The sequence below is a fragment of the Pleurodeles waltl genome, chromosome 12, assembly GCF_031143425.1.
Source record: "Pleurodeles waltl isolate 20211129_DDA chromosome 12, aPleWal1.hap1.20221129, whole genome shotgun sequence".
Lineage (NCBI taxonomy): Eukaryota > Metazoa > Chordata > Amphibia > Caudata > Salamandridae > Pleurodeles > Pleurodeles waltl.
Window position 1 is genome coordinate 556,184,583 of NC_090451.1, and position 25,369 is coordinate 556,209,951.

General features: G+C 43.8%; 1 protein-coding gene across 1 annotated transcript in view; it reads right to left on the minus strand.

Annotated features, from left to right (window-relative positions):
• The window catches only part of FA2H (fatty acid 2-hydroxylase), a 604,197-nt gene that overhangs the window by 571,560 nt on the left and 7,268 nt on the right, over positions 1–25,369 (minus strand). The window lies entirely within an intron of this gene.

The window sequence follows — 25,369 nt, forward strand, 5'->3', positions numbered from 1 at the left end:
GTGTCACTGGGATCCTGCTAGCCAGGACCCCAGTGCTCATAGATAAAAGCCTATATGTCAGTGTGTTTTGCCTGTCTCACTGGAATCCTGCTAGCCAGGACCTCAGTGCTCATAGTTTGTGGCCAAATGTGTGTGTTGTCAGTAGTGCTTGACTGTGTCACTGAGGCTCTGCTAACCAGAACCTCAGTGCTTATGCTCTCTCTGCTTTTAAATTTGTCACTGCAGGCTAGTGACTTCATTTACCAATTTAAATTGGCACACTGAACCCCCTTATAAGTCCCCAGTATATGGTACCTAGGTACCCAGGGCATTGAAGTTCCAGGAGATCCATATGGGCTACAGCATTTTTTTTGCCATCCATAGGGAGCTCAGACAAACCCTTGCACAGGCCTGCCATTGCAGCCTGCATGAAATAACGCTATTTCACAGCCATTTTCACTGCACTTAAGTAACTTATAAGTCACCTATATGTCTACCCTTCACTTGCTGAAGGTTAGGTGCAAAGTTACTAAGTGTGAGGGCACCCTTGCACTAGCAAAGGTGCCCCCACATAGTTCAGGGCCATTTCCAAGGACCTTGTGAGTGCGGGGATGCCATTACACGCGTGCACTACATATAGTTCAATACCTACATGTAGCTTCACAATGGTAACTCTGAATATGGCCATGTAACATGTCTTAGATCATGGAAGTGTCCCCTGTTCCAAATCTGGTATTGGGGAGCCAATTCCATGCATCCTGGGGTCTCCACTGTGGACCCCCAGTACTGCCAAACTAGTGCCGTGAGGCTTGCACTGCAGCTACAGCTGCTGCACCTCACAGACAGGGTTCTGCCCTCCTGGGGTATGGGTCGCCCAGTCCCAGGAAGGCAGAACAAAGCATTTCCTCTGAGAGCAGGGTGGTGAGCTACTAGTTCATCTAGTGTGCAGGGGTACAAGCTCATCAGGGAGATTTTGGGGCCAATTTGGGCCTGAGTGAAACGTTGTTTCTAATTATGTGGAAAAGAAAAGGGGGAATGCATTGTAGGGATTTGGTACAGTGCCTAAATGGAACAATAGTGTGTGGAAGGGGGCCAAATGTGCTGGTTTTTCACCTAGGAGAAATCGACCTTGGGAAGCAGAAGGGCATAGTTTTAATGAGGGCTATGAAAAAGGACTTGCTACAAATCAAGGTAAATTGGTCCAGCTGCTTTGTCTTATGGACAGAGTTTATCCCGAGGAGATCTTGGAGAAGTTTAGAAAGGGGTCTGGGGGCTGAAAAAGTTAGCGGGCTCTCTTTTTCTGAGAGGTAGAGGACTTCAAAGTTTTGCAGGACTTGTCAGAAGTTTGGTTGGCATTGCCAGTTGGTGAACCAGGTCCAAAGGGAGGATAGGCAGGTAGTTCAAGGTTCATTTTAGGATGTTTTGTTTCTTAGGGTTTCATACATGCAGTCATAGGGTGCAGGGGAAATGTAAAGTTTAAAATGTTGAAATGCACTACAGTTAAATAAAACAGCTGCAGGGTGGGCTTGTGGGGAGGACCGTAGGGGTGGGGGACATTGGTTAGTTACATTTGATGTTTAGAAAGGTTTAGCTTTGTAAAGCGGTTTGTCAGGTGAAGTTTGTGATGTGCACCTGTTTCAATAAAGCAGCCTTTTCACACAAGGTGGTCTGTGATATGTGCTGCGCCCCTCTCTCCCAAGGGGGATTTCAGGAGCAGCCGAATACTGGGAGGTCTGCCCCCTGGGCAGATTGGGAGGGTGGTGCAGGCTATGAGCTGCCAGTTGGTGTTGGGCTATTTTTGTACCCACAGATAGCCCAATCTCTATATAGTTTCCCATTAGGCTACCTGTCACCATTTTGTATTCAAGTGACCTGGTGGCTGGTGACAGGGAGCTGTTTGATGTTTTTCCCCGCCTGCCCATCCCTTAGACTAAGGTTTTTTCATGGGGGCCCTGTCAGTCAGTGGTTTGTTTTTGTTAGGCTCTGTTGTTACAGGTGGCAAGGTTGTTGAGATTTTATTCTTGTCACTTGGAACAGGTGCTTGCTGAGAAATTGAAAGATTTGCAGGACTTGTCAGAAGTTTGGTTAATGTTGCCAGTTGTTGAACCAGGTCCAAGGGGAGGGTAGATAGGTAGTACAAGGTCCATTTTAAGATGTTTGGTTGCTTAGGGGTTCGTACATGCAGTCATATGATGTAGGGGAAAGATATTTTTTTTAATGTTGAAATGCACTACAGTTAAATGAGATAGCTGCGGAATGATCTGGTGGAGGGGTAGCGGGTGAGGGACATTGGTTAATTACATTTGATGTTTAGCAAGGTTTAGTTTTTTAAGGTGGATTGCCAAGTAATGTCTGTAATGTGTACCTATTTCAATAAAGTGGCCTTTTTCACACAACAAGGCGGTCTGGATATGTGCTGCACCCCTCTCTCCTGGGAGCCGATGGAAAGCTTTGTTTGATATTGATATTGAGCCACAAAGCACTGGTATGTTTAGCAGCCAAAGGCTAGTTAATATTATTTTATAGTCACCATACTGTTCGTGGATCCCCATTTACTATTATTGGATATGTATGGATCTCTACGCTTACGTTTTCGGTATTGAGGTGATTCAAGGACTCATTGCCCCACTCACTGATAGCATATGGGCCTCTGAGTCGAGCCCTAGTCTAAGGCCCCATATGGTGGCCCTTGATTAACAGCGCTTCTGAAAACATGACAGAAAACAGATAAAGTAATGTTTGATGAACAAAGAATATAACAAGGTAACACTTCAAAAGTGCTTGGCAGAACACATGGTTACTAGAAAAAGCAGCAGTAGGCAAATACGATGAATACAGGGGATATCCTAATCTCAATTAATTACCTTTTAATGTCGTTGTACTGGTGATTTGAAGAAATTAATAAGAAAATACACTTTAAAAGCAGGTAAGAGGTAAAATATATATTGTTCTTTCCATATCATAAACTGAAAGCTATTGTCTGCTTTGCACTCACAGTATTGTGGTCAGAGAAATGGCCTTTTTTAAACTCAATGGCCTTCTTAGCGCTACATGAAACTGGCAATCATATTCTGTGTGGCTGTGCAAACGTGGTTCAGCATTGTGGCTTACTACTGTATGAGCACTTTCTGTTTAATCACTTTTATATGGAGAACAATTAGTTAGAGGTATTACCAGGCTCCGCCTGTCACATCTGCCCAAAGAGTGACTCTTCAATCGTGCTTTAAGCAACAGATACTGCATGTAGGTTTCATTCATTCCACCTTTGCTGCAAGGATCACTGCTGATATGCATTTGTCTGAATATAAATATTGAGTCCACTCCTGTTATTCGTCATCATCACAGATAGAGGTCGAAGTGGGCGGGATCGGAGGGGCACGACGTGCCCATACTTTTTTGATTTATAAAAAACGGTTCCCCTACTCTTTAGAAGAAGAAGTCCCGGGATGGTTAATTCCGATATCTTAAATGCTTCAGCTGAAGTGTCATTCAGTGAGTCTCCTGTGCTGTGAAACCAAAGCTGGGTATACAGTTGATCTGCAAATGTAAAGGATGCTTGGGAGTCCGTACTGGCTTTAATTGATTAAATCTCTCAAAGCTTTGTGATGACAAAGATTTATTCTTTTTGAGTGGTAGTGAAAGGAGTTAACACCTGAGCTAGGAAGTGTTTTTAATTGTAAGTGTATTTATATAGCACTTACTACCCCTGGAGGTGTTGAGGGGAGAGTAATGTACAAAATTGCATTACGTACTGTCTGTGCATTACTAAATTGTATATTTTGGAAGAAACATTTTATCTTAAACCTTTTTGCACATTTTGTAGCAGTCTATCTTATACTGAGTGTAATGCAAGCTTAAAGTAATGGTAAATATTCACAGTGCTTTCTGTCACAGGCTGTGCCCTTGTAGAACTAAAAATACAGAAGTCACTACCCTCCACTGCACCAGCCGAGATTTAATCCTGTGACTTTCTGGTTACACAGAGACCTCTGCAGTGCAGTAACTGAGAGAGGTTTCATAATGTTCTATAGTGCATTTCCTACTGAGTTTTTAATTTATTATTCATTTAAGCTGCGCGTTGTTTTATATATGACAGGTAAAAGAAAACAAAATGACTTACAGAATAGTTTTTTTTTGCCTCACCTTTGACCCCAGCCCCACGCTCACTGACCCCACCCCAGTGCATGTAGCATCACAGTTCGTATACTTTTTTAAATGCACTTCGACCGCTGATCACAAACGCTGATGCATGCCCCTGTTCTACACCACCCTATACCCTTCTCTGTGGCACAGCATTCATGGTTACTCTTAGACAGCCTGGTGGGGCTGATGTCCTTTTTTTTCAGGAGGTGCACTCAGTTCAAAGGCAATGTCTGGTATTCACTTAAGGTTCCCAGGACAGTACCCGGTGCCCAGACCATATTCTCCTTCAAGCTTGCAGTCATCCTAAGTGGGACGGGCCAGATCACACCTCCATGTTGAGGAAGAATCACTGCAGGTCAAGCAGGTCCAAGTTCGAGGTATAACCCATGTCAGCGTTCCAAGAAGCCACTATTTTTCAGTTTTTGGGGGTGAACAATAAAGAAGTCTTGCTCGATCATACCAAGAGCTATGTGTCAATGACGAAGTCAACACACCAGGAGCATGGGGCACTTCATCATTTTTATCTGAGGTAGGGAAAGGGGCTGTCTCAGAGAGGATTTCTGCCATTGATCCCCATAACCTGAATCACAAATACCGGGGTAAGGGGATCTACAAATAATTACACAATTCCAGCGGAAATGCTGCAATTCATATGAAAGGGTAAAAATACACAATGGAGTCCTCCTGAGCAGTCCTTTCAAATGTCATTGCCAAAGCAAAATATTTCTTGATCGACAAATAAAGTTAAAAAGGTGATTTGGCACACGATGAAAGTGATTAGAACAGGAAGGGGAGGTCTGTCTACAGAGGGCAAAGGTGGAATGGTTCGTCAGAGAACTGGGAGACTTTACTGATAGGCTTCCAAGGAAGAGGTTAGGTTTGCCCATATTCCTGCCACTCTCTGTTTCAGGCAAAGGTATTGACAGGTGGGAGAATGGGTGCACCCACAACCTAAGAATACCCTCACTATTGCGACGAACATCATTCATTGCATAGTTTCATGCGAAGAAGCAAGTTCCATGTTTTAAACATCCACGGCCCTTCAAGCACAGGAGAGCAAACCAAAATGTGACTCCAGTAAGGCAGGGTAGTAGCTCTGACCTGTGCAGAAGGAATGGTGGTAGTGGAGCTCACAGCTGTGAGAGGCCCTCTACACACATCCCCACGGACATGATCTCTTTCACTCATCAACCAGGCAGGGAGGCCCATTTTCCTTGCTCGAATTATGGCCGATGACAAACCTCCTGTGTCACTGCATAAAGGTTTTTAAAACAATCGACTTAACGATAAACAATCATGCAAAAACAAGTGACTGGGAAATTCCCATCAAAACAGACTGCAATTATATCAAATCACGTCACAAATCTTTCATTTAAGTTCGGAGTTTAAAACATCATGACGCTGCTGTACTGCTTGTCACCAGAAAGCTTTGCTCACATCTTACACACACAGACGTTTGTTAAATAACTGAAACTCCACAAGGGTGGCCATTCGTCACTTTGTGTCGCGCTCGCTCTTGGTATTACTGAAAATGTTATCAGTGTTGGTACTGGGGTTCCGGTGCCAAACAGGGTCGCTCTGGGACAGAAAGTGGGCTTGTACACCGAATTAAAAGTGGCCCTATTGATGAATCAGATTGCTAAAAAAAAGTGGCCTACATTGAGAAATCAGGGTCGTTTTAAAGTGTAAATGCATTTGTTTGCTGCAGGAAGTGCTGGGAGCAATGTCAGGGAAACCAACAGTAGCAGGCATTGGTATATGCATTAGGCTTCGCCTATGTGATTATTACTATTTTTGTAGTTGTAAATTTGGGATGAATGATAACTGGTGGGATTAGGAGTAGAGAACGAAACTAAATTGAAACTAAATGGCAGAAAAGAGGCCATGAAGTAGAGGGAGTTACAGATAGCAAAGTAGCAAGAAGAAAGAGACCCAAGAAAAGGAAAAAATGAGAATATAACGAGAGGGGAGACATCATGGCTAAATTCATTGGTAAAGCCAATAGGTCTCGCCTGTGGGACCTATGGGTTGTGCCAATGACATTAGCCATGATGCACATCATTTCTCACCAAATGGCTTCTTGGCGCTATATAAACCAGTATATCGAAAACACATTTGATGACACATAGCACCTTAAAATCTGCTCCATTCAATCAGTAATATTGAGTCGGTGAGGTTGCACCAACATGGAGGCTCCTGTAGCCCCCTGCCGGCTCCTTCCTCCTCTCTGAAGCTTGGCAAGGACACACCCTATCTATGCTTCTGGTCCCTGCTCCCAAATGAATCATCCCTAACCAACCTCTAGTGCTGTCACATAGCTCATGGTTTTACTGCCTCCTTCCAGTTTTTATTTTATTTTTAAATGTATCTATCTTAAAGGCAAGCCCAGTACACAGAAAAGTACAGTAAAGAACACCTTATTTGGTATGCTTGCATTTATCATTTATTTATCTTACAATACTTAATCTCAGCTCTGCCTCTAACACAATGAAAATTCAAGTAGGAGGCAAGATTTGGTATGGAGAATGTTCCAAAAAATGGCCTTACTACTGTTCCAAATAAGGAAGTCCAAAGTGCTCTGGAGTACAGTCAAATGTGGCAGACTGAATCCTGTGGAGTTTTGAGCATGCGTTTTTAGAAGAACAATTTGTTGGTAGACTGGTTTGGGCTTTAAATTTGGTAAGGTCTAGAAGGGTGCACTCCAAAGTTAACTTTTTATCGAAAGCAGAAAAGAGGCAGCATAATATAGCTGTGAAGAGTGTAAAGCCCACTAAAGTTTCCAGTACAAGCCACCTTATCTGTGTTGTACCCACTCTCTCCTGCTACTCGTAGCTCGTTTTCAGGCCAAGATTCCCCCAACAACCACTTGTTTCACTTCGAATCCACTCCCTGTGCTCAATCTCTCACTCTCCACCAGAGTACATTTCCCAGAGACGATTCAAGCTAGAGTGTGTGCAGTGACATCAAATGACTTGTAAGGTCCGCACCGTCAGATGACCACTCTAGAGAAACTTGGACAAGTGTTGTTTTGTTTTTGAACACAATGCAGTACTAATGCTATGTGACCTTGAGGCTGATGTCACCAGATACCTTGCTTTCTGAATATGTTCTCTTGGACATGTCAACAACGCACACTCACAGGACACAATGCTGAATGTCTGCGGTTTTCTTTTACAAAGCATTCTTTTAGATGGACTGACTGAAACCATTCAGGACTACAACTCCCAGAAACCATTAGGTTGTTAAGTTAAGCCATCGGGAATTGAGTACTACCTCCTTGATTACATGATAACCTTAACACTCAAAGAGTTAAATATGAAAAAGAAGCAACCAAGTTACTAATGAGTATTACAATCAACCAAGTGACCAATTGCTAAATTAAGTGATTGCTTGTGTAGTGTCAATGTCTGGGTCATGCAATTATATGATCTTGTTCCATTTTAAATTCCAAAGTGTGCCTCAATTAATCAGGACTGAGAACACAACAAGGATACATACATTTAAGGTGAGCATGGTAGCAAGGATTATGGGGTGAATCATTAGAATTTTCCTACTTCAGCCTCAGTCAGTATTGTTCCAATGGAGAGTGTGATTAAAACAAGCACGTAAGACTTGCAATACCAGTTCACCAAACGTTGCATAAATGCATAAATATCGGGTCTGAAATCTGTTGCTAATTAACCAATCAGCAGTCTGAAGTAGCCAGGGGAGAGGTTACTCTATATGACAAATGCCGGCATTGCAACAAAAGGGAGGACAAGAGTGGGTGGTGCCTGCTTCGGCCCTGGGGGGACTGGTGAGTGCTGTTGCGATGTGATTGAGTCTCAGTGTGAGGCACAACATCTATTGACTCTACTGGACACTTGCCTCCGTTTTGCTGTATGGCAGGGCACAGCTGCTGCTTCTGTGCCCTGCGCACACACATTTAATGACAATTATTTATATAAAAGACAAACGCAGCTGCAAAGGTGTCTCTTGTAGGAGGTTTGGCTGGAAACAAAGCAGAGGACCACGGTACTTGGGCTTCGGGACACTGATAAGAGCAAACACATGTGGAACAAGCATTGGTAAATGCAAGAAAATAGTGTGACAGCCAATAGAAACAGGGAAAAAGTAAGTGGCAAGCACAGCAACCAATGAAAGCAAGGGGCATCCCGCTTTTAGGATTTCTATTAAATACAATACATGTCACAGGCATCTTTCATAAAGTATTTCGCAATGTGCCCAATGAGAAGAATCACTCACATCAAGCATTTATATTTATATGCTAAAACGTTTATAAATTAAACTACTTTTGCTGGCAAACTACAAAAAAGTCACTGCCTGGGGCATTATTAAAAAAACAAAATAAGCTCCATTTAAAGAATATCACAAAAACACGTGCTAATGTTGCATACATTATAAATTCCTTCCTATAATATTCAACAAATATAATTAATATCTTTTCCATTATAGCTGTAAAGGTAAATGAAATCTGTGACAGAGATTTTAAATGTTAATAAAACAACTGCTTATTATGATCAATGTTCTTTCTTCTCAGCCATATGTAAACTCGATTTTAATTAACAATGTACGGATATCGGAACTAATAATGGGACAGTCAGACTTTTCCTTAGGACCAAGTAAAGTTTTGCTTATAAATCACGTTTCTGTGAATCTGAATTTCAAATGTAAAAGCAGAAATAACATGTTTTAGACTTGCTGATATCACCCACAAGCACAAAGATTTGTGTGGATAGTTTACACTCTGAAGAAGACGGAGCACGTGCAGTATATGCAACTTCCTGCGCTATACTCCCACGCTTAGCCATTAAAACACATGCATTATTACAGTGCTGGAACACAGCAGCAGCCCTTGCGCCCCATACAGAGATCTCCCCACCCTGGACACACTCCATCTCACCACCTCTCTTCAATGCTCGAGTCCACATGAGGCAAAAGCGCTGAGGTGCCACACCAGCGGCAGATGCACACCACACACATCACGCAACATTTACTCACACCAGTGTTTCATATTGATGCATTTTTTGTTTCCTGTACAATTTTAACCTTTAACATAAAGGCTACTACATAAAATAGTCTCCAAAAAGTTAAAAGTCCCCAAAGTAAAACAAATCAGAAATTGTACAAAGGCTGCACGGAATATTCTCCTACTAGCCGATAAGCTCGCTTATCTAGGAACATAAAAATATGCGTAGGAAGGATCACATTTATGAAACACGTCAACAGAAATAAGTACTTAATTTGCATTTTAAAGCCATTCGGAGTAGCGAACCCCCCGCACAAATATCTTGAGGCCCAGAGAAGCCTGCCCTGCATAGATTGCTAAACCTCAAACAGAACACACTCCCTTCACGGGCAGAAGTTCTATGGGGGAAGATCCCCACACGCATGCAACGAATGAGGCAACACACACCGGTTGAAAGGAAATTGCTTCCCGAAACCACTTGCGCTTTCAGTATTGTCACGGCATATCCTTCAATGTACTTGTGCAGGACGTATTCGCTACTGTGACGAAAACAGCTCGCCGGCGCATTCCCACCTATAAATAAGGAAGGACTTTTACTAATACATCATGATGGGATTAATCCTTCAAATGCATGTCTGGACAACTCTAGGAATGTAATAATAGAAAGCCATCACGAATATTACAGGCAAGTTAAACTATGTATTTTCGGGGGCTTTTGTTTTTTGAGTAAGCACTGCTGGTATATCATTTTTAATTTTCTGGTTTTCAAGAAATCCATCAACTCGCCGAACAGCCGTCTCCAAATGCTTTTCTGTGTTATGGCATGCCGGCCCCGCAACATGTGGAGCACTAGAGTGGGAGCCGGCTGCGTCCTTGGGGGGCTGGTGACTGCTGTTGTGACGTGATTGAGTCTTGATGTGAGGCACAACATCCAGTGGGCAGCCGGACACTTGCTATATAGCAGGGCGCAGCTGCTGCTTCTGTGCGCTAAAACGCTTTTAATGACAATTATTCCTCTAAAAGACAAACGGGGCTGCAGGGGTGTGTCCTGTAGGAGGTTTGGTTGAAAACGAAGCGGAGGAACACAGTACTTTGGGCGAGGGACACTGAAAAGAGCAAACAAACTTAGAACAAGAATTGGTAAATGCAAACAAAATAGCGTGACATCCAATAGAAATGGAGGAAAAGTAAGTGGCAAGCACGGAAACCAAGGGCGGTGGGAAGTAAGTCCCTTTTAAGATTTATATTAAATACAATAGATTTCACAAGGACAGCGCAAGCGCTGTGCCAGGAACACCTACAAACTGGCCCACAGACCATAAACAGCCAAAAAAACAACCCATATACTGATTTGTCAGACCACTCCATTCCGCACTGTCAGATTGCCCTGTAGGCCAGTCCGATCCTGGTACAAAACGAAGAAGCCACAGGAATGAGTAGGAACCTTGAAACAGTCTACATTCAAGAATTTTTTCCATACCCCCTTTCACGGCCCATTTGTTACATCACAAAGGCAGACCTAGCTTCTCTGGGCTATCACCCCAAAAAAGATCTCTTAAAAACCATAACTTTTGTGTTAACCCCTTACCTGCTCCACCTACGGTGAGGACTTTAAAGGTCACCTACCCCTGCTCTCTCTTTTGCACCTGTCTTTTGAGTTTGGTTTTTTGAGAAGGGGCACTGGGGATGCTTCTGGGTGTATCTACGCACTGTCCACCCTCTTATGCTCTCCAGACATCTGATGAACCCTAGTGCATAATATTATGGAACTGGATGGTGTGTGAGGTGTGGAAGGGATGAGGTATGTGGTTCTGCACTGTATGCATTTTTGATTAGCAGTAGTGGCTTAAAGCAAGAGTGATGTAAGTGGCTCATTTGACAGGGATGCTGTTTATCCTTTGGTAAAGTCAGGGATGGCCTATTCTCTTCTGGGCTGATATTGTAAGGCCCTGCCAAGCTTGGTGTTTTTCTTTTCAGGGCTCAGAAGTCGGAAATTGAAGGTCCCATTCTCCTGCCTTTTTATTAGGGCTGGCGTTATCCAAGCCCCTTTGATTTTACTCAAATTATATGTATAAAATACTTACATATAGGGTCTTTCAGCTGGCCTTTTTTCATCCATTGTGTCATTTAAAATTGTAATTGACATTTCTCTCCCACCCACAACAGCACACAGCATGGGGCAGGGAGTCGGCCCACTTAAGTCATTGGCTGACTTCACTGTGAGTGACAGCATTATGTTCTTTCATGAAAAGCTGATTCACACTCAAATTAGTTCTCTTCAGGGCCAGAGACTATTATGGCAATGTGAGCTTTGAGACACCACAACATATTTTTATGTTTAGACAAGTATTATTTTAAAGTTAACGAGAACCTGACTGATTCCCTAACAATAAAGTTCTGCAGATTTTGCAAAGTCCATTGACAAAGCCCAAAGGCCGGTGGCAGTTGCTAGACCTATTGGTTTGGCTAAAACTTGTTCATATGTTGTAACAGTGTCTGATACGGTTCCAGTAAGCGTGATTCAGATGGCCCACTGGTCAGATACTTTAAGGTAAATTATGTTTTTCTACCACTTGCTGTCTGTCACATCTCCAGAAGTTGTATATTTTGGGGATAATTAAACTTTTGTCTGTAGGATGAGAAGTGGCATTTTCAGTACATGTTTTCTCGTAATGACCATGTGACTGGCCACCATTGGGGAGTCTCTGTGAACCTGCATTCTCGCAGCTTGGGACAGCTGCTTGTTTCAGGTAGTTTGTGTCTACCGTTACAGCCTGGTGGATGATGAGTAAGCATGCCCATAAGAGTCACCATAAATTTCTCTCCCAAAACAGGGATGAGTCGAAAAGAAGCCTTATAGAGGGATATGTTGCTCTCCTTCTGCACTTTCTCAGGATAAGGTTACGTTTTCAGGTTCCTCTCCTTCTGTGCCCTCACCTGAGCATCCTCCCCACCCAGTTGATGGTGACGATGATGAAGCTGATGGGATTATAGAAGAGGTTTGTGTGAATAGAGGGATGTATGTCCAGAAGACAAATCTACAACAAACGGGGAGCTACGTATTGTGAATCTTCATTTACCTTCAGATGAGTGCAGCTTGGTCCCAGTGGGGAGTGTTTTTTTCTAGTTTCACAGGCCTACAGTACCGGCACTCCCAGTTAAATTTGCTGTACTAGGTCTACTGATGAGAGAGTGGAAATATAGTAAAGGATCAGACTTCAGAGCCACTGTTCATGGGTAAGCTTTATCCATTGGGCAAGAGTGGCTTGGATCTTGCTTGCTCCCTTTATTTGGACCCTATGCATGCTAACCTCATGGCCCAGACAGCAATTCCTACTGAGGATGTTGTGCTCACAGATGAGGTGGATAGAAATGTTGAGTTCACCTTGAAGTGCTCCTGTGCAGGTTTGTGTTGGCCGTGCCAGCTGGGATCTATGTTGTTCTTGCTTGACTGTCTTTAGCAAATAGGCCTTCGGACCACTGTAGTAGGCGATGTGAAAAGGGGAATGTTGCTTGCAGTTACTGGCCCACATTGAGACAGAATCAAAATGTTGTCTGTTGTTGCCTTTGATTTCTTGAATACTTTTCCTATGGCATCCGGGGGGGTCATCCCAGCCAGCAACGTTTGCATCGAAGTGGATGGACGGTGCATCAGACTCAGAAGTCCTGCTTATTCAGTGGGCCATTTTAGGCCCCAAATTGTCCAGGGACAAACTGGAAACTGTCCTTTATAAGTCTTACACGAATAAAATATGCTAACATTTTAGCCCTCCTGAAAAACCCTCTAAGATGGACAGAAAACTGAATGTTCAATACAGGCCTAGGATATACGCGCCAGCATCCAATTACTGGGCTTTCAGAACTAACAGTGGTCGTGAATATGCCGAGTTCCAGTAGCTGGACAATCTCATAATGGGGCATTCTGACTTTGCTTTAATAGATGTGGTGGCAGTAAGTGTTATACAGAATCCTGTGAATGGAAGAGTAAGAGGGAAAAAGATCTCAGGATCACCATAAAAATAGGTCATCAAAAAAAGGATCCTGCAAGGGAACAATCCATAAAAAGCTGTGAGGTCCTCCAGCTATAGTTCAAAGTGTATGGTACTAAAGAAAAATAATTCTAAATGTATCAGTCACAGGGTTCTTCTGAACATAAGAACTACTTCATAGGAAGACGGAATAAGACAACCCATTTACTTGAGTGAGAACAATAAAGCCACCTCATGTGAACACTGGGGTGAGTGGGGGGTGGTCAAAGACAAATTTCAAAAAGATTAATGTTTGCAAGGCGTTGGCACAAGATAAAAAAAAAATGGGAGAGCAAGCAAACTTTCCTTGAGGCTACACCCTGCCGCATGCCCTTAAGAATGCTGTGCTACTTCAAAACTAACCCTTAAGGGTTAAGTACAAACTCTTTCTAGAAGGCGAAGGGTGGATTACTGGGTAGAATTTGTGGGGATTCCATTTCTAACATTTGCAGGGCTGCCACCTACCCACTCCAGGGCGTGATTTAGAGTTCAAAGGACCCCCTACTCCATCACAAACGTGACATATATCCCGTCCACCATAGTACAAGTGCCACTGGATGTAAGGTAGTTGTAATACCACGGTTGGGATATACGTCATAGTTGTGACGGAGTAAACTGCCCACCAAACTCTACACCAGGGCCTTTGTTACATACTCATGACAAGGACTGGAACGACGGCGGAGTGGAGGGGGTAATGGCTGGCTATTTAGCCATGATCCTCAATACCTGCAAGATGACGTCTACGCTGAGGGATTTTGGTGGCTGAGGCCTCTTGTTTTTAACTGCTGTAGCCAATGTATTACCTCCCCAGTAATGCCCTCTCCATCATTGATTGCTTTACAAGGGTTACCTAATGATATGATCCTTTAAACATTTCTCTAGATACCGTTTTCTGTTTCTTAGCCGAACGTGTTTTGGCACTGGCTTTTGCTTCTTTTTCGCTTATTTTCGCGTTAATATTGATCTTATCTGTCTTTTCCTGTGAAAAGTGCCGTTTGAACTGGAAGCAGGGGTGCAATGCAACAAAAGACCAGCTATCACAAAAATAAAACGTACAAATTAATCAACCAAATGCAACATTTCAGCTTCAACACTAAAAATATCAGGTGAAAAGGGCTAGGACTTATAGTTTTCAAATCTCTGAGGGGCATATTTATACTCCGTTTGCGCCAAAATTGCGTCGTTTTTTTTGACGCAATTTCGACGCAAAACTAACTCCATATTTATACTTTGGCGTTAGACGCGTCTAGCGCCAAAGTCCATGGAGTTAGCGTCATTTTTTTGCGTGAACACCTTCCTTGCGTTAATGAGATGCAAGGTAGGCGTTCCCGTCTAAAAAAATGACTCCCAGGCATGTGCGTGGTATTTATACTCCCGGGCAAAAATCACGCCCGGGAGTGGGCGGGGCAAAAAACCCTGCATTTGCGCCGGATTTTAACGCCTGGGTCAGGGCAGGCGTTAAGGGACCTGTGGGCTCAGAATGAGCCCAGAGGTGCCCTCCCCTGCCCCCAGGGACACCCCCTGCCACCCTTGCCCACCCCAGGAGGACACCCAAGGATGGAGGGACCCACCCCAGGGACATTAAGGTAAGTTCAGGTAAGTATTTTTTTTATTTTTTTTTGTGGCATAGGGTGGCCTGATTTGTGCCCCCCTACATGCCACTATGCCCAATAACCATGCCCAGGGGACAGAAGTCCCCTGGGCATGGCCATTGGGCAAGGGGGCATGACTCCTGTCTTTGCTAAGACAGGAGTCATGTTAATGGGGGATGGGCGTCGTAAAAAAATGGCGCAAATCAGGTTAAGGTGATTTTTTGGACTCAACCTGACTTGCCCCATTTTGAGACGCCCATACGCCATTTTCCCCTACGCCGGCGCTGCCTGGTGTACGTGTTTTTTTTCCACGCACACCAGGCAGCGCCGGTCGGCTAACGCCGGCTAACGCCATTCTATAAATACGGCGCCCGCATGGCGCTTCAGAATGGCGTTAGACGGCGCTAATTTTTTTGACGCTAAACTGCGTTAGCACAGTTTAGCGTCAAAAAGTATAAATATGGCCCTAAATGCTCTCTCTACACGGCTAATACTAGCTCTCAATAACAAAGGAACAGATCACTTTATTTCAAGAATTCCTTGTGACACGACTGGAATCTTTACCCAGCAGAACTAAAGTAATCTAATCTAGCCAGTAAATAGTTCCACATGCTGCTAGCCTTTTAAACACTAACAGGGAATAAAGTTCTCTTATGGGTGGAGATAAACGAGAGCAAATCTTCAATGGAATATGAACCCCCGCGATCTCACGCCACGTCGCAGATGCAATAGCGGACATAGAATATTTATTGAGAAAGGGCTACAAGCGTTTACATCAAAGGCCGGTTCCTGAAATGAGTCACCCACCCTATGATGCAGCAAAGGTGTCAAAGGGTGGTGCAGGGCCAAGGCGCTGGTGATAACACGATTGTGCACAACATGGTTCCTCCAGAGGCAACAGGGTACCCTCGCTCATGAGACAGCAGCAGGTCATAAGAATGATTCTTAGCGAACCTAACACTTCATATTTTTAGCGTCATGCCATTGTCACCCCCTTTCTACACAAACTCACAGGCCTAGAGTAAAGTGTCCTAACTGGAGCGCTAGATCAACCTGTGAAGGTCTAGGCCAGATGGCTACCCTTTACAAGCACGTTGGTGCCCCGATCTATGTAAAAAAAGCCAGGTGGTTTAGGCCTAATTAGCAGGTGCATAGTTTCCGGGGTGTTTGGGGTGTTACATCTCCCCAATAAATGTAATCTGTAGTAAATAGTCAGGTACAGGTGCTTTAAGTTGCTATTGTGAGGTGTCTGTCGGATTTCACTTGGGATTTTTACATACACCCTCCACCACCCGCAGGCTTGTCCCTGTGCCTCATCCCTGGTGGTCTAGTGGCCATCACAAGTATTTTCCTTTACTTTTCTTCTCTCTGTCCCTCTTTCATTCTTGCATTTTCTGCCTTTCTCTTCTATCATTTGCCTTTTGTTTTCTTCTCTCTGTCACTCTTTCACTTTTGCATTTTCTTCCTTTTTCTTCTATCACGACTCTTTTTTCCCTAGTGCTTTTTCCTTCTTCCCCTCTTCCTCTGCTGCCCCATACCCCTCCAGAAGCACCTTTCCCACCCTCTTGCCTCCCAGCTGACTGCTCCCCTCACCCCTCCTCCCCTTCTTAATGGCGGCCCCGCCACTGGCGCGCCAAAGGCAAGCCCATCTGCGCCTGGACTGCACCAAGCTCCAGGAACCCTGGTGGCTTCGGTTGAGGTCCTTGCCCCAGCCCCCCCAGCGCCTTGAGACCCTCATGGGGTCATTGATTGATTGATTGATTGATTGATACATACACAGACAGACACACGCTATCTCTGTTTTAAAGGTCTTAAAAGTGTTTATTTTACAAAGAGAGTTAAGTACCCCAACAATCAACTCCCCACTACCTTCCTACTGCTCCTTAAGCCCCCTCTCATACCCTTCTTCTAATATAATGTATTTGAACTCATGTGATTTTTGCGAAATCTGAAGCTCACACCCCTTAATCTTACAGACCAAGATACGCCCCTGCCAATAAGAGCTCTAGACAAAAATGAGGGCTCAGGTCTGATGACAGCTTCAAATGACCCTAGTGGGGCACTCAAACCTGTAGGAGCCTAGGTTCTTAGGAAAAGTCTTTATAAGCGTATGCAGTCACATAATAGAATTAGAGGATGGGCTGACATGACCTAACCATGCCCCACTGCCCCATTCTAGCTGTGGTCTGTTCCATTGGCTGTTAACATCTGAAGATAATTTGACACTGGGGAGTTCAAAAGAGACAGGGAAACAAGCAAAGCTAAGAGATTGGTATTCAAAACACTTCAAAATTGAAAGCAGTCTGAAATATGGAGCAAATGAAATAGACGGCCACTCCAGTCTTTGGGGCCATATTCAAGTCTGTGGTGTATATTTGCCAGGCAATAGGTATACTCAAGCCTGCAAAGTCTTACTCAGTTCAGTGGGTCTTCAGGTGCCTGTGGGGGCCATACTCGAAGTTATGGGGTTCAGGTCAGAAGATTTCCCTAAAGAAGATTTAAGGAGTCCCTCTCAGGTGTGTGAGAACTTAGGTTCTCGTTACAGCCCTCCAGTCCATGGCAGGATGGTAGAAATGACAGGTGGAAAAAGGTGGGTCGTAGAAGTCACCTTACCAGAGGACAGCTTGTGACCCTTTACAGAAAAGGACAAAACTGTTCATGTTCTGGTTAAATGTAGTTCATGGCTTGCAACGGAACTGTGGGGGTAGATTTGATTTGATATCACATTGTTTTAAAGTTCAAAGTCACTTTGCCATCTACACTTGGCTCGAATTCCAAGCAGAAGCTGTAAGAGATGGAACACTGTTGACCCTATGGCACTTTTGAAGTATCAGGTGAAGAGGATATCACACCTTAGACAACTATTTTGTTTAACCCCCGCTTGACCAATGGGCTATGGTGCCAAGTCACGTCATATGTTTGAGAAACGTTATACATAACAGGAGTATGCACACCAGCTGATGAAATAAATCCCTATTTGCTTACATTATCCGATGTTCGTCAGATATAGCACAAACTCTGAGTCAGCATGTAGCCTTTGGGTGATTCCTCAGTATCTGAACATGTTCGGGGGTAATGGGACAAGCAGGGACTCCTGTGATACAGCCCTGTGGGCTGGGGGCGTTGGCCTCTGATATCCTGGGGTCTGCCCTACTATAGTGTGGAAATTGGGTGGAGTACAACCTCTTTAGCACTCAACTCTTAGTGGTAGGGATGGCGAGCAGCCACAGGCTTCTCAGGGAGGTTAGTGTGGGGATTACAACAGGTTCAGCACTCAACACAGTCCCAAGTGCACATTAACATGGTTGTCAAGCCCAGTGCTTATCTTTGAAAAATAAAAATATTTTATTAACAGTAAAACACAATATTATACACTATCACAAATATATCAGAGACCCAAAGTTTGTGTACCACTCTATTACTTACAATTGAGGAAGACCCTCCCCGTCCGTTCCCTTCCGCCTCCCTTACACTACGGTCTCTTTGCTGTGGGTCTCCGTACAGGTTCAGCACCCCACCCTTTTGGTTACAATCTTATGCGGTAATTGCAAGCATTCAGTCTCTCACGCTTGAATTGGTTCTGCGGTAGGCCTCTTGTCGGAATTTTGCAGTTCAGTTCTTTTCCCTTCCTCAATTGGGCAGAAGGTGTGCTGGTTGCATTCTGGCCAGGCACCTGCTCTTTTCTTAAAGGCAGACACAGGCCTAACAGTTATATGGAGGTGGTGCTGATTGGCACTGTCTTCAGGCAGCAGTGCTTTCCTGGGTGGACAGCGTAGATAGCCGGGGGCCCTCTGGTTACAGTCGTGCCTCACTTCTCTGAGCTGGGTGAGACTTTGGTTCAGCCTCTAAGACATCCCTGGATCAAAGCATGATGCAATCCTCCTCATGATGCAGGTCAGAAGTTGACAACCGGGTCGCTTTAGGGTGCTGGGGAGCAGAAGCACCTAGATCCAATCGGGCATGTTTCTGGGATAGCATCATAGGCAGCCATCAGTTGCTCAGCAAACAATGACATGTACCTCGAAGTAGCAGCTTCCAGTAGTGTAGTCCACATGGTATACAAATGGCAAATGCGAGAGCTAGCCTCCCTATCAGTCTGTTCTGGCACACTTAAAGCAAGTGCCACAGCTTCACCTGTTCCTTCTTCAGTGACACAGTCTGCTCAGGCATACTCAGGTTAATGCTTACGCTGTGACAGTAGGGTCAATAAACAGACCTGCATGGGCACACATTTTGACAGTGACGCAAATTCTCCACTTCAACAACAATATCTAGCTCTGAGCCAGGGGCATGCCAGTCAAGCGCTTCATGAGTCTCTGATACACAAACCCACAGCAGAGGGGTCAACTATTCTTGTCCACACTGGTAGCCAGCTCCTTCTGCAGAGATGGCTTCCTCCTTCCCACTTCTTTCAGGCAGGACTCTCCAAGAGTTCCAGGACAAGGAATGAGCTCATCCTCCAGGTGATGTCCGTCATCTCTAGGAATCTGGCTGTCAGGCAGACACCACCCCTCGTTGAGCAATAGTGCTCTAGGTACTCTGTCTAATCTGTCCTCACTTCAGTGTTTAGGGTAGTTCCCTCCAGTCTCAGGGATGTCAGTAATACACTTCCACTGTTTGAAAAATGAATCTCATCTCCATAATATGCACATGTACAGGCTACATGTTTCCAAAATGGAACCTGTGGGCCTGTGTCACTTTGGTTCACTCAGACACTCACTTATGTGTGCAACTTGCAGCCTACACACAATTTAAATATGCTCATATGCTCAGGATCTTAGTTCAAGAATTAGGAGTTATCCGTAGCAGGGGGATTTTATACAAGTGAGGCAGTAGACCTTCACCCCTGTCACCCTGGTGAAAGGTCTGGTTACACTGGGATTTTCAAACACAGGATTTCACAGAAATAGCAGATAACCCCTTTGTTTTGATAGACTGCATGTGATAGAGACTGTCTTGTATGTGCTTCTAGAAGCAATCAGTCAAAAGATGTGGTCAAATGTTCTCAAGAACAGACGGGCAGCAGAGTGGAGGACTATTATGAATGCTTTAAATCTGACCTTGTGAATAGAGAATTGTTATATTCCATTCCAGATATGACCAAGTCTTGAACTAAGGTCTTCAGATCAGATCTGGGCAGGACGTGCCTGATATTCGTATGATTCTGAGATGGTAGTTGGCAGACTTTGCAGATGCCTTTATGTAGGGTTTTCAGGCTTAGTTTTATGCCTAGAATGACACATAGAAGCTCTACAGAAGATATATTTTGTTTTAATGATCAACTTGCTCAGATGTTCAGCAATCCAATCAGTTATTAGTTAGCAGCTATTTTATATTAAAGGACACGGATCTTGATTTTCTGTGAGATCAGCTTTAGTTTAATATTTTTCATCCAAGTTTCTATTTCTGATGTGCATTTGGTTAGGGTCAGGAATTTATTGGGGCAATCACATATCAAGTAAATATGTGTATCATCTGTGGTTGGTGGAAGGAGAATATGGTGTTTCTGGAGAATTTGGCTGAGATGCTCAACAAAGAGGTGGGATGAGATACCAGCCATTATTGAAGAAGGTGAACTTAGCTTTACATAGTTTTTGTTGGCATGTCTTTAGGTACTTCTTCCATTTCAGTCCACTGATCTCTGTGTTTGCCTTTGTGTGTTTAGTTGGTGAAAATACCAATGGGGTGCTATTTTCTCCTTTTTTTCATCAAGCCACAAGTGCATGGTGTCCAGTATGTGAGTTAGTCTGTGGTTGAAATCTTGGAGAAGTGAGCTACTTGCATAGCTCACACTGGAAAAGTGACCAACAAGGTGACCAACAAAATGCTGACTCCGGTCACTATCATTCACTATATTAGTCATAGAATCCTTGCCAGCACGAAGGGGCCACAGTCTGACATAGTAGTAGCAAAATTGGAAAAGGGTTCAAGTGTTGAAGCAAGGTGTAAGAAATTTGAGGATTTGGATAATGGCAGAAATCTGGACCGTTGCCAAACACCAGAGGACAACATTGTTTTCCCCTATAAACAACAAGTGATGAAATGAAACCCATTGTGACCTTCACACAAACACAAGAAGATCTACTTGCCACAAACCATATTATTCCATCCATGGATTCATAAATAAACACTGTAGAAATTAAGCTATGTGCATAATAGTGTTTATGCCCATCCTCTCCTATGACACCAGCTCCTCTCTATCTCTTCCTTTTCTATCTCCAAGTCTTCAGAAGAAGCCTTGTCTCATGTTTTCAGCCGTCAGCCATTACTGAGATAGACTGCCTCGAATGTTACCAGTTGACACAACTCTGCATCCCTGTGTTGTGTTTGCCTAGTTCATCGATTCTACAGCAAATTTCTACCACCAGACCTAGTCCCCTTATATGTTTTGCCTGCTACTGCACAAATACCTCACACACCCTTACAATGAGCCCTGTAATGTTGCACAGACAGAACGCCACTCAACGAACTTTGGACAACAACTCTGGGGCAATATTACAGAGAAGTTGTGCTGTCCCAAGTTCTCCTAATGGGCACCTTTGACTAAGGCCAGACTGAGACAGTGTGCCCAATTAAAGCAAATGCACTGCACACAGACTAGGAGTGAACTTGGCCCCTCCCTACGAACAGCACAGAAATGAAAATTGGACTGGGTATTTGAAGCCACCTGTCATCACTTTTAAAGAAGGAGCAGGACCCACTCTTTTTTGTGACTATGCACACCTGCAGGCGGGTGGTTTGTGAGTCCTTGGGATCCCTGTTGCCACCTCCTAGGACACACAGTGAGTGCATCTCTTGGCAGCTTCTTAACCTTTGCACCCACGTCTGTAACATGGCATGCACTGCATGAGGTGATGCCCCATATAAATGAGAACACACCTGCCAGAATAATGCTTATGGGCATATTGCACTGGTGCAATCCGAATTATAGAAAAAACTGTGCAAGCATCTACTGCCACAATAGCTTTAAGTGGAATGAAGAAAGTGTGTGGGGGGACTCTAAAAGTGTCATGGCCTATGAAGTTAAGAGTGTGGTTAAACACAGAATCTACATTTCTGTGATACCCATAAGGTGCCCCAACTGATATTTTGGTTCCTCCCTGAACTTTTTATCATGGCATACGTATATAGAACACAGCAACTGACATATATGTAAAACCAGCCAGGATTATTGGCTTTGTCAATGGTTGTTAGCTGTTTGAGATGAATAAGTAACAACAATAATTTTGTTGTAAATTATTAATATTATCACGTCTGAAGCTGTAAGACTGTAAATTAAACATTACTGAGGCTTGTAGAAGATGTAGTAGTCCTCAGAGTGTCTCAATCACTAATTTTATGCTCACTGTGTTAGACAAGTACACCCTTTTTGGCTCTACATCTCCTCCATCTGCATATCTAAAACCTCGTCTCTTTTATCTTCAGCCTCCTCTGACATGAATGCATTTCCTTGCATATCTTTCACTTCACCACTACTATTAGAAGTGGGGTCCCTAGTTGGCCGTGGTTTGCACCTTGTTCATGTAGGGACCTCACTCTGGTCAGAGTGAGTCACGCAGCTAAGATAACCCCTGCTCACCTCCTTGGTAGCTTGGCACGAACAGTCAGGCTTATCTCAGAGGCAATGTGTAAAATATTTCCGCATGAACACAGTAACGAAGTGAAAACACCACAAAAGTACTTCACACTAGTTTAGAAAAAAAGCCAATATTTATCTGAGTAAAACAAGACCAACAATACAAAAATCCAACAAACACAAATAAAGATATCACTTTTTAAAGGTTTAGATAAGTCTTAAACCATAAAAAATCAAAGGTTGCGGGCTGCAGGGGAGGCGAGGCACTGAAAAGCAAAGCAATGCATTGGTTCCTTCCTGCACATGGGGAGGTGATGCATCAATTCTTACCTCTCAGAAGAGGCGATGCGTCAATTCTTTTCTCACAGGAAAGACAATGTGTTAATTTCCGGACATGCAGCCTCGATTCCTTACTGCAGTGCGGGGTCAATGAGAAATTGACACCCCAGGGGCAATGCGTGGAAAATCCAGATGCTCTGTGTTGATGGAGACGCAGGGAAACAGGAGCAGTGTTAGTTCTGCAGCAGCGAGACAGGTGCTGTGTTGATTCTTCAGCAGCGGGACAGGCGCTGCGTCAATTGTTCTGCCACGGTGCATGGATTTTCTTCTTCAGGTCACCAGCTTACACTTCCAAGGACCCGGGGACGGGGGTTGGCACTGCTTGGCAAGTCAGGACTCTCAGCAGAAGAGCCCAGGCACTGGCAGAGGAAGTCTTTGATGTCTCCGAGACTTCTTAACAGGAGGCAAGCTCAGTTCAAGCCCTTGGAGAAACTTTTAAAACAGGATGTAGAAAGCAAGAAAGCAAAGTCCAATCCTTTCACTCCCAGGACAGAAGCAGCAAGCAGCAGGCCAGCACAACAAAGCAACGGGCAGAATGGCAGTCCCTCTTCCGGCATCCAGCTCTTCTTTCTGTCAGAATGTCCTCAGTGCATAAGTGTTCTAGCTTTGTGGGGTCAGAGGTCCAGTACTCATACCCATTTCTGCCTTTCAAGTAGACAAACTTCAAACAAAATTTATTGGAACCCACAATAACCTCCCTTTCCTGCCCTGGCCGCAGACACGCCCCAGGGGGTTGAAGAATGATTTGTGTAATGACAGGCACAGCCCTATTCAGGTGCGTCAGCTCCTCCCCCCATTCTAGCTCAGGAAGACCCATCAGCATATGCAGAGCCCATCTCAGCTTTGTGTGACTGTCTAGAGTCACAAACAGCCCAACTGTAATCCTGACCCAGAAGTGAATTCCAAAAACAGGCAGAGGCACAGAATGGTGAAGCAAGAAAATGCCCACTTTCTAAAAGTATTCATATCAGTACAAATATATAATGTGCAGTCAAATGCTCAAATAAACAGTCAACATTACAATGTCAGTAAATCAGTCAATGGCCAGCTTATTTGTTTCATGCAAAATAATTACTTTTATGTATGTCCAGAAACAACCCAATATCACATTAATCACACAACCAGCCTATACAATTAATTCTGACTATCTGCACCTGCGCCCCCTGCAATCCCCATATTCACATCAACTGGGGATTAACAGAAGTGCACATCCTCCTGAGCATAACAGTATAACTCTCAAATTTCCATGTAGTTTTATCTTTATAATTGCAGTCTTTCAAGGACTGAAGTTGCCAATGCAAAGAATTATGTCAGAGAGGAAATATTGTTGACGTTTCGGGCTCAATCGGCCAAAAAAGTCCATAAGACCATCCTCAGGACTCAATCTTGAAAAGTGAGTCAAGCCTGCAAAAGCTGGTACAAACCACATAATAAAACCACTATTAAAATTATATACACACAATTTGCCAAATGTATGTGCATTGCCTGCCCACAAACCAGTGCAAACGACTACCAAACAACACCAGGGTACAAATAATATAAGTGCTCCCAAGTGCCCGACATACTAGCACACAAACACACTTTACCAATAAACCTGTGCCATAGGAAACTCATGCCTGAAAAACACCCACTTTTGGTATTCCTCGGCGGCCAGAAAAACAGCCCAGTATCAAGTGAGAAGGCCATAAAGAGTGAGACACAACTCCTCATATAAAATAGGCTAACAGTCTGTAGCGGGGGAAGATAAACAAAAGTGCTATGTGTCTCAACTTATATGATTCGTCCTGGAATTTACATCCATCAAAAGGAAGGAATCTTACCTGAAAGCAGGTTCTAGAACATCTCAGTACATGGTCAATCAACCTAGTCAACAAATAATGGCAAGTTAATAAATCGGTAAACCGAAAGACCACTTCATCTACTTGGACCAGAAAGAAATAAAACCCTGTACTTACTTATTCTCCAATGTCTCAAATAAATCGAAGAAGTCCACAGCGTCTTGTCTAACGGGCTCAGGCTCCTAACTTAAAACTATTGCAACGCCAAAGGTGACATGCCTGATCCAGGTCAGGTGTGGTAAATATGGGGGGTGGGCCAACTTTGAAGGGTAGAAAGTGCATCAGTAATACAGGGGTCTGCTACATCAGCATCTCAAAAACCCAGGCTTAGCCTCCCCACATAGTTACTCAACCCCATAATCATGAATGACTACAGTAAACTAGGCAATGTCTTGCCACAAAATTAAACGTAACGCTTTGCCTAGGGAGTCACACCTTTAAGATGTCACATCTAACATTTATAAGAAGGGAGAGGCTACCTTGCAACAGTAAACACTGATAAGACTCTGATTGAACAATCTACCCACCCAATGGCTATATATCCAACATAGAACCAAATCACTCTCTATTCTTTAATTAGAATCATACTGTAAGGGCCACAACGATTCCCTATCATACCCAATATTCCAACAGAATAGAAGTGTAATGTTTAAAAAGCATATCAAAATTTGCTAAACTGGAATGACTGAAACACCAGTCTCCAACATTACTTGAAGTCAATAGGAGGACTGAAAACATATGGTCTACTGGCCCATGACAATACAATCACCAAACCCTGAGGGGAGGAAATCTATAATGTGGCCAGAATCTGCCATTCCACTTGTTGATTAAGCCCCTTCTTAACTGTATGCACCATCCAAATCTACCCATTCTCTTGTATTGTAGGCAGGTGATCCACATCAAGT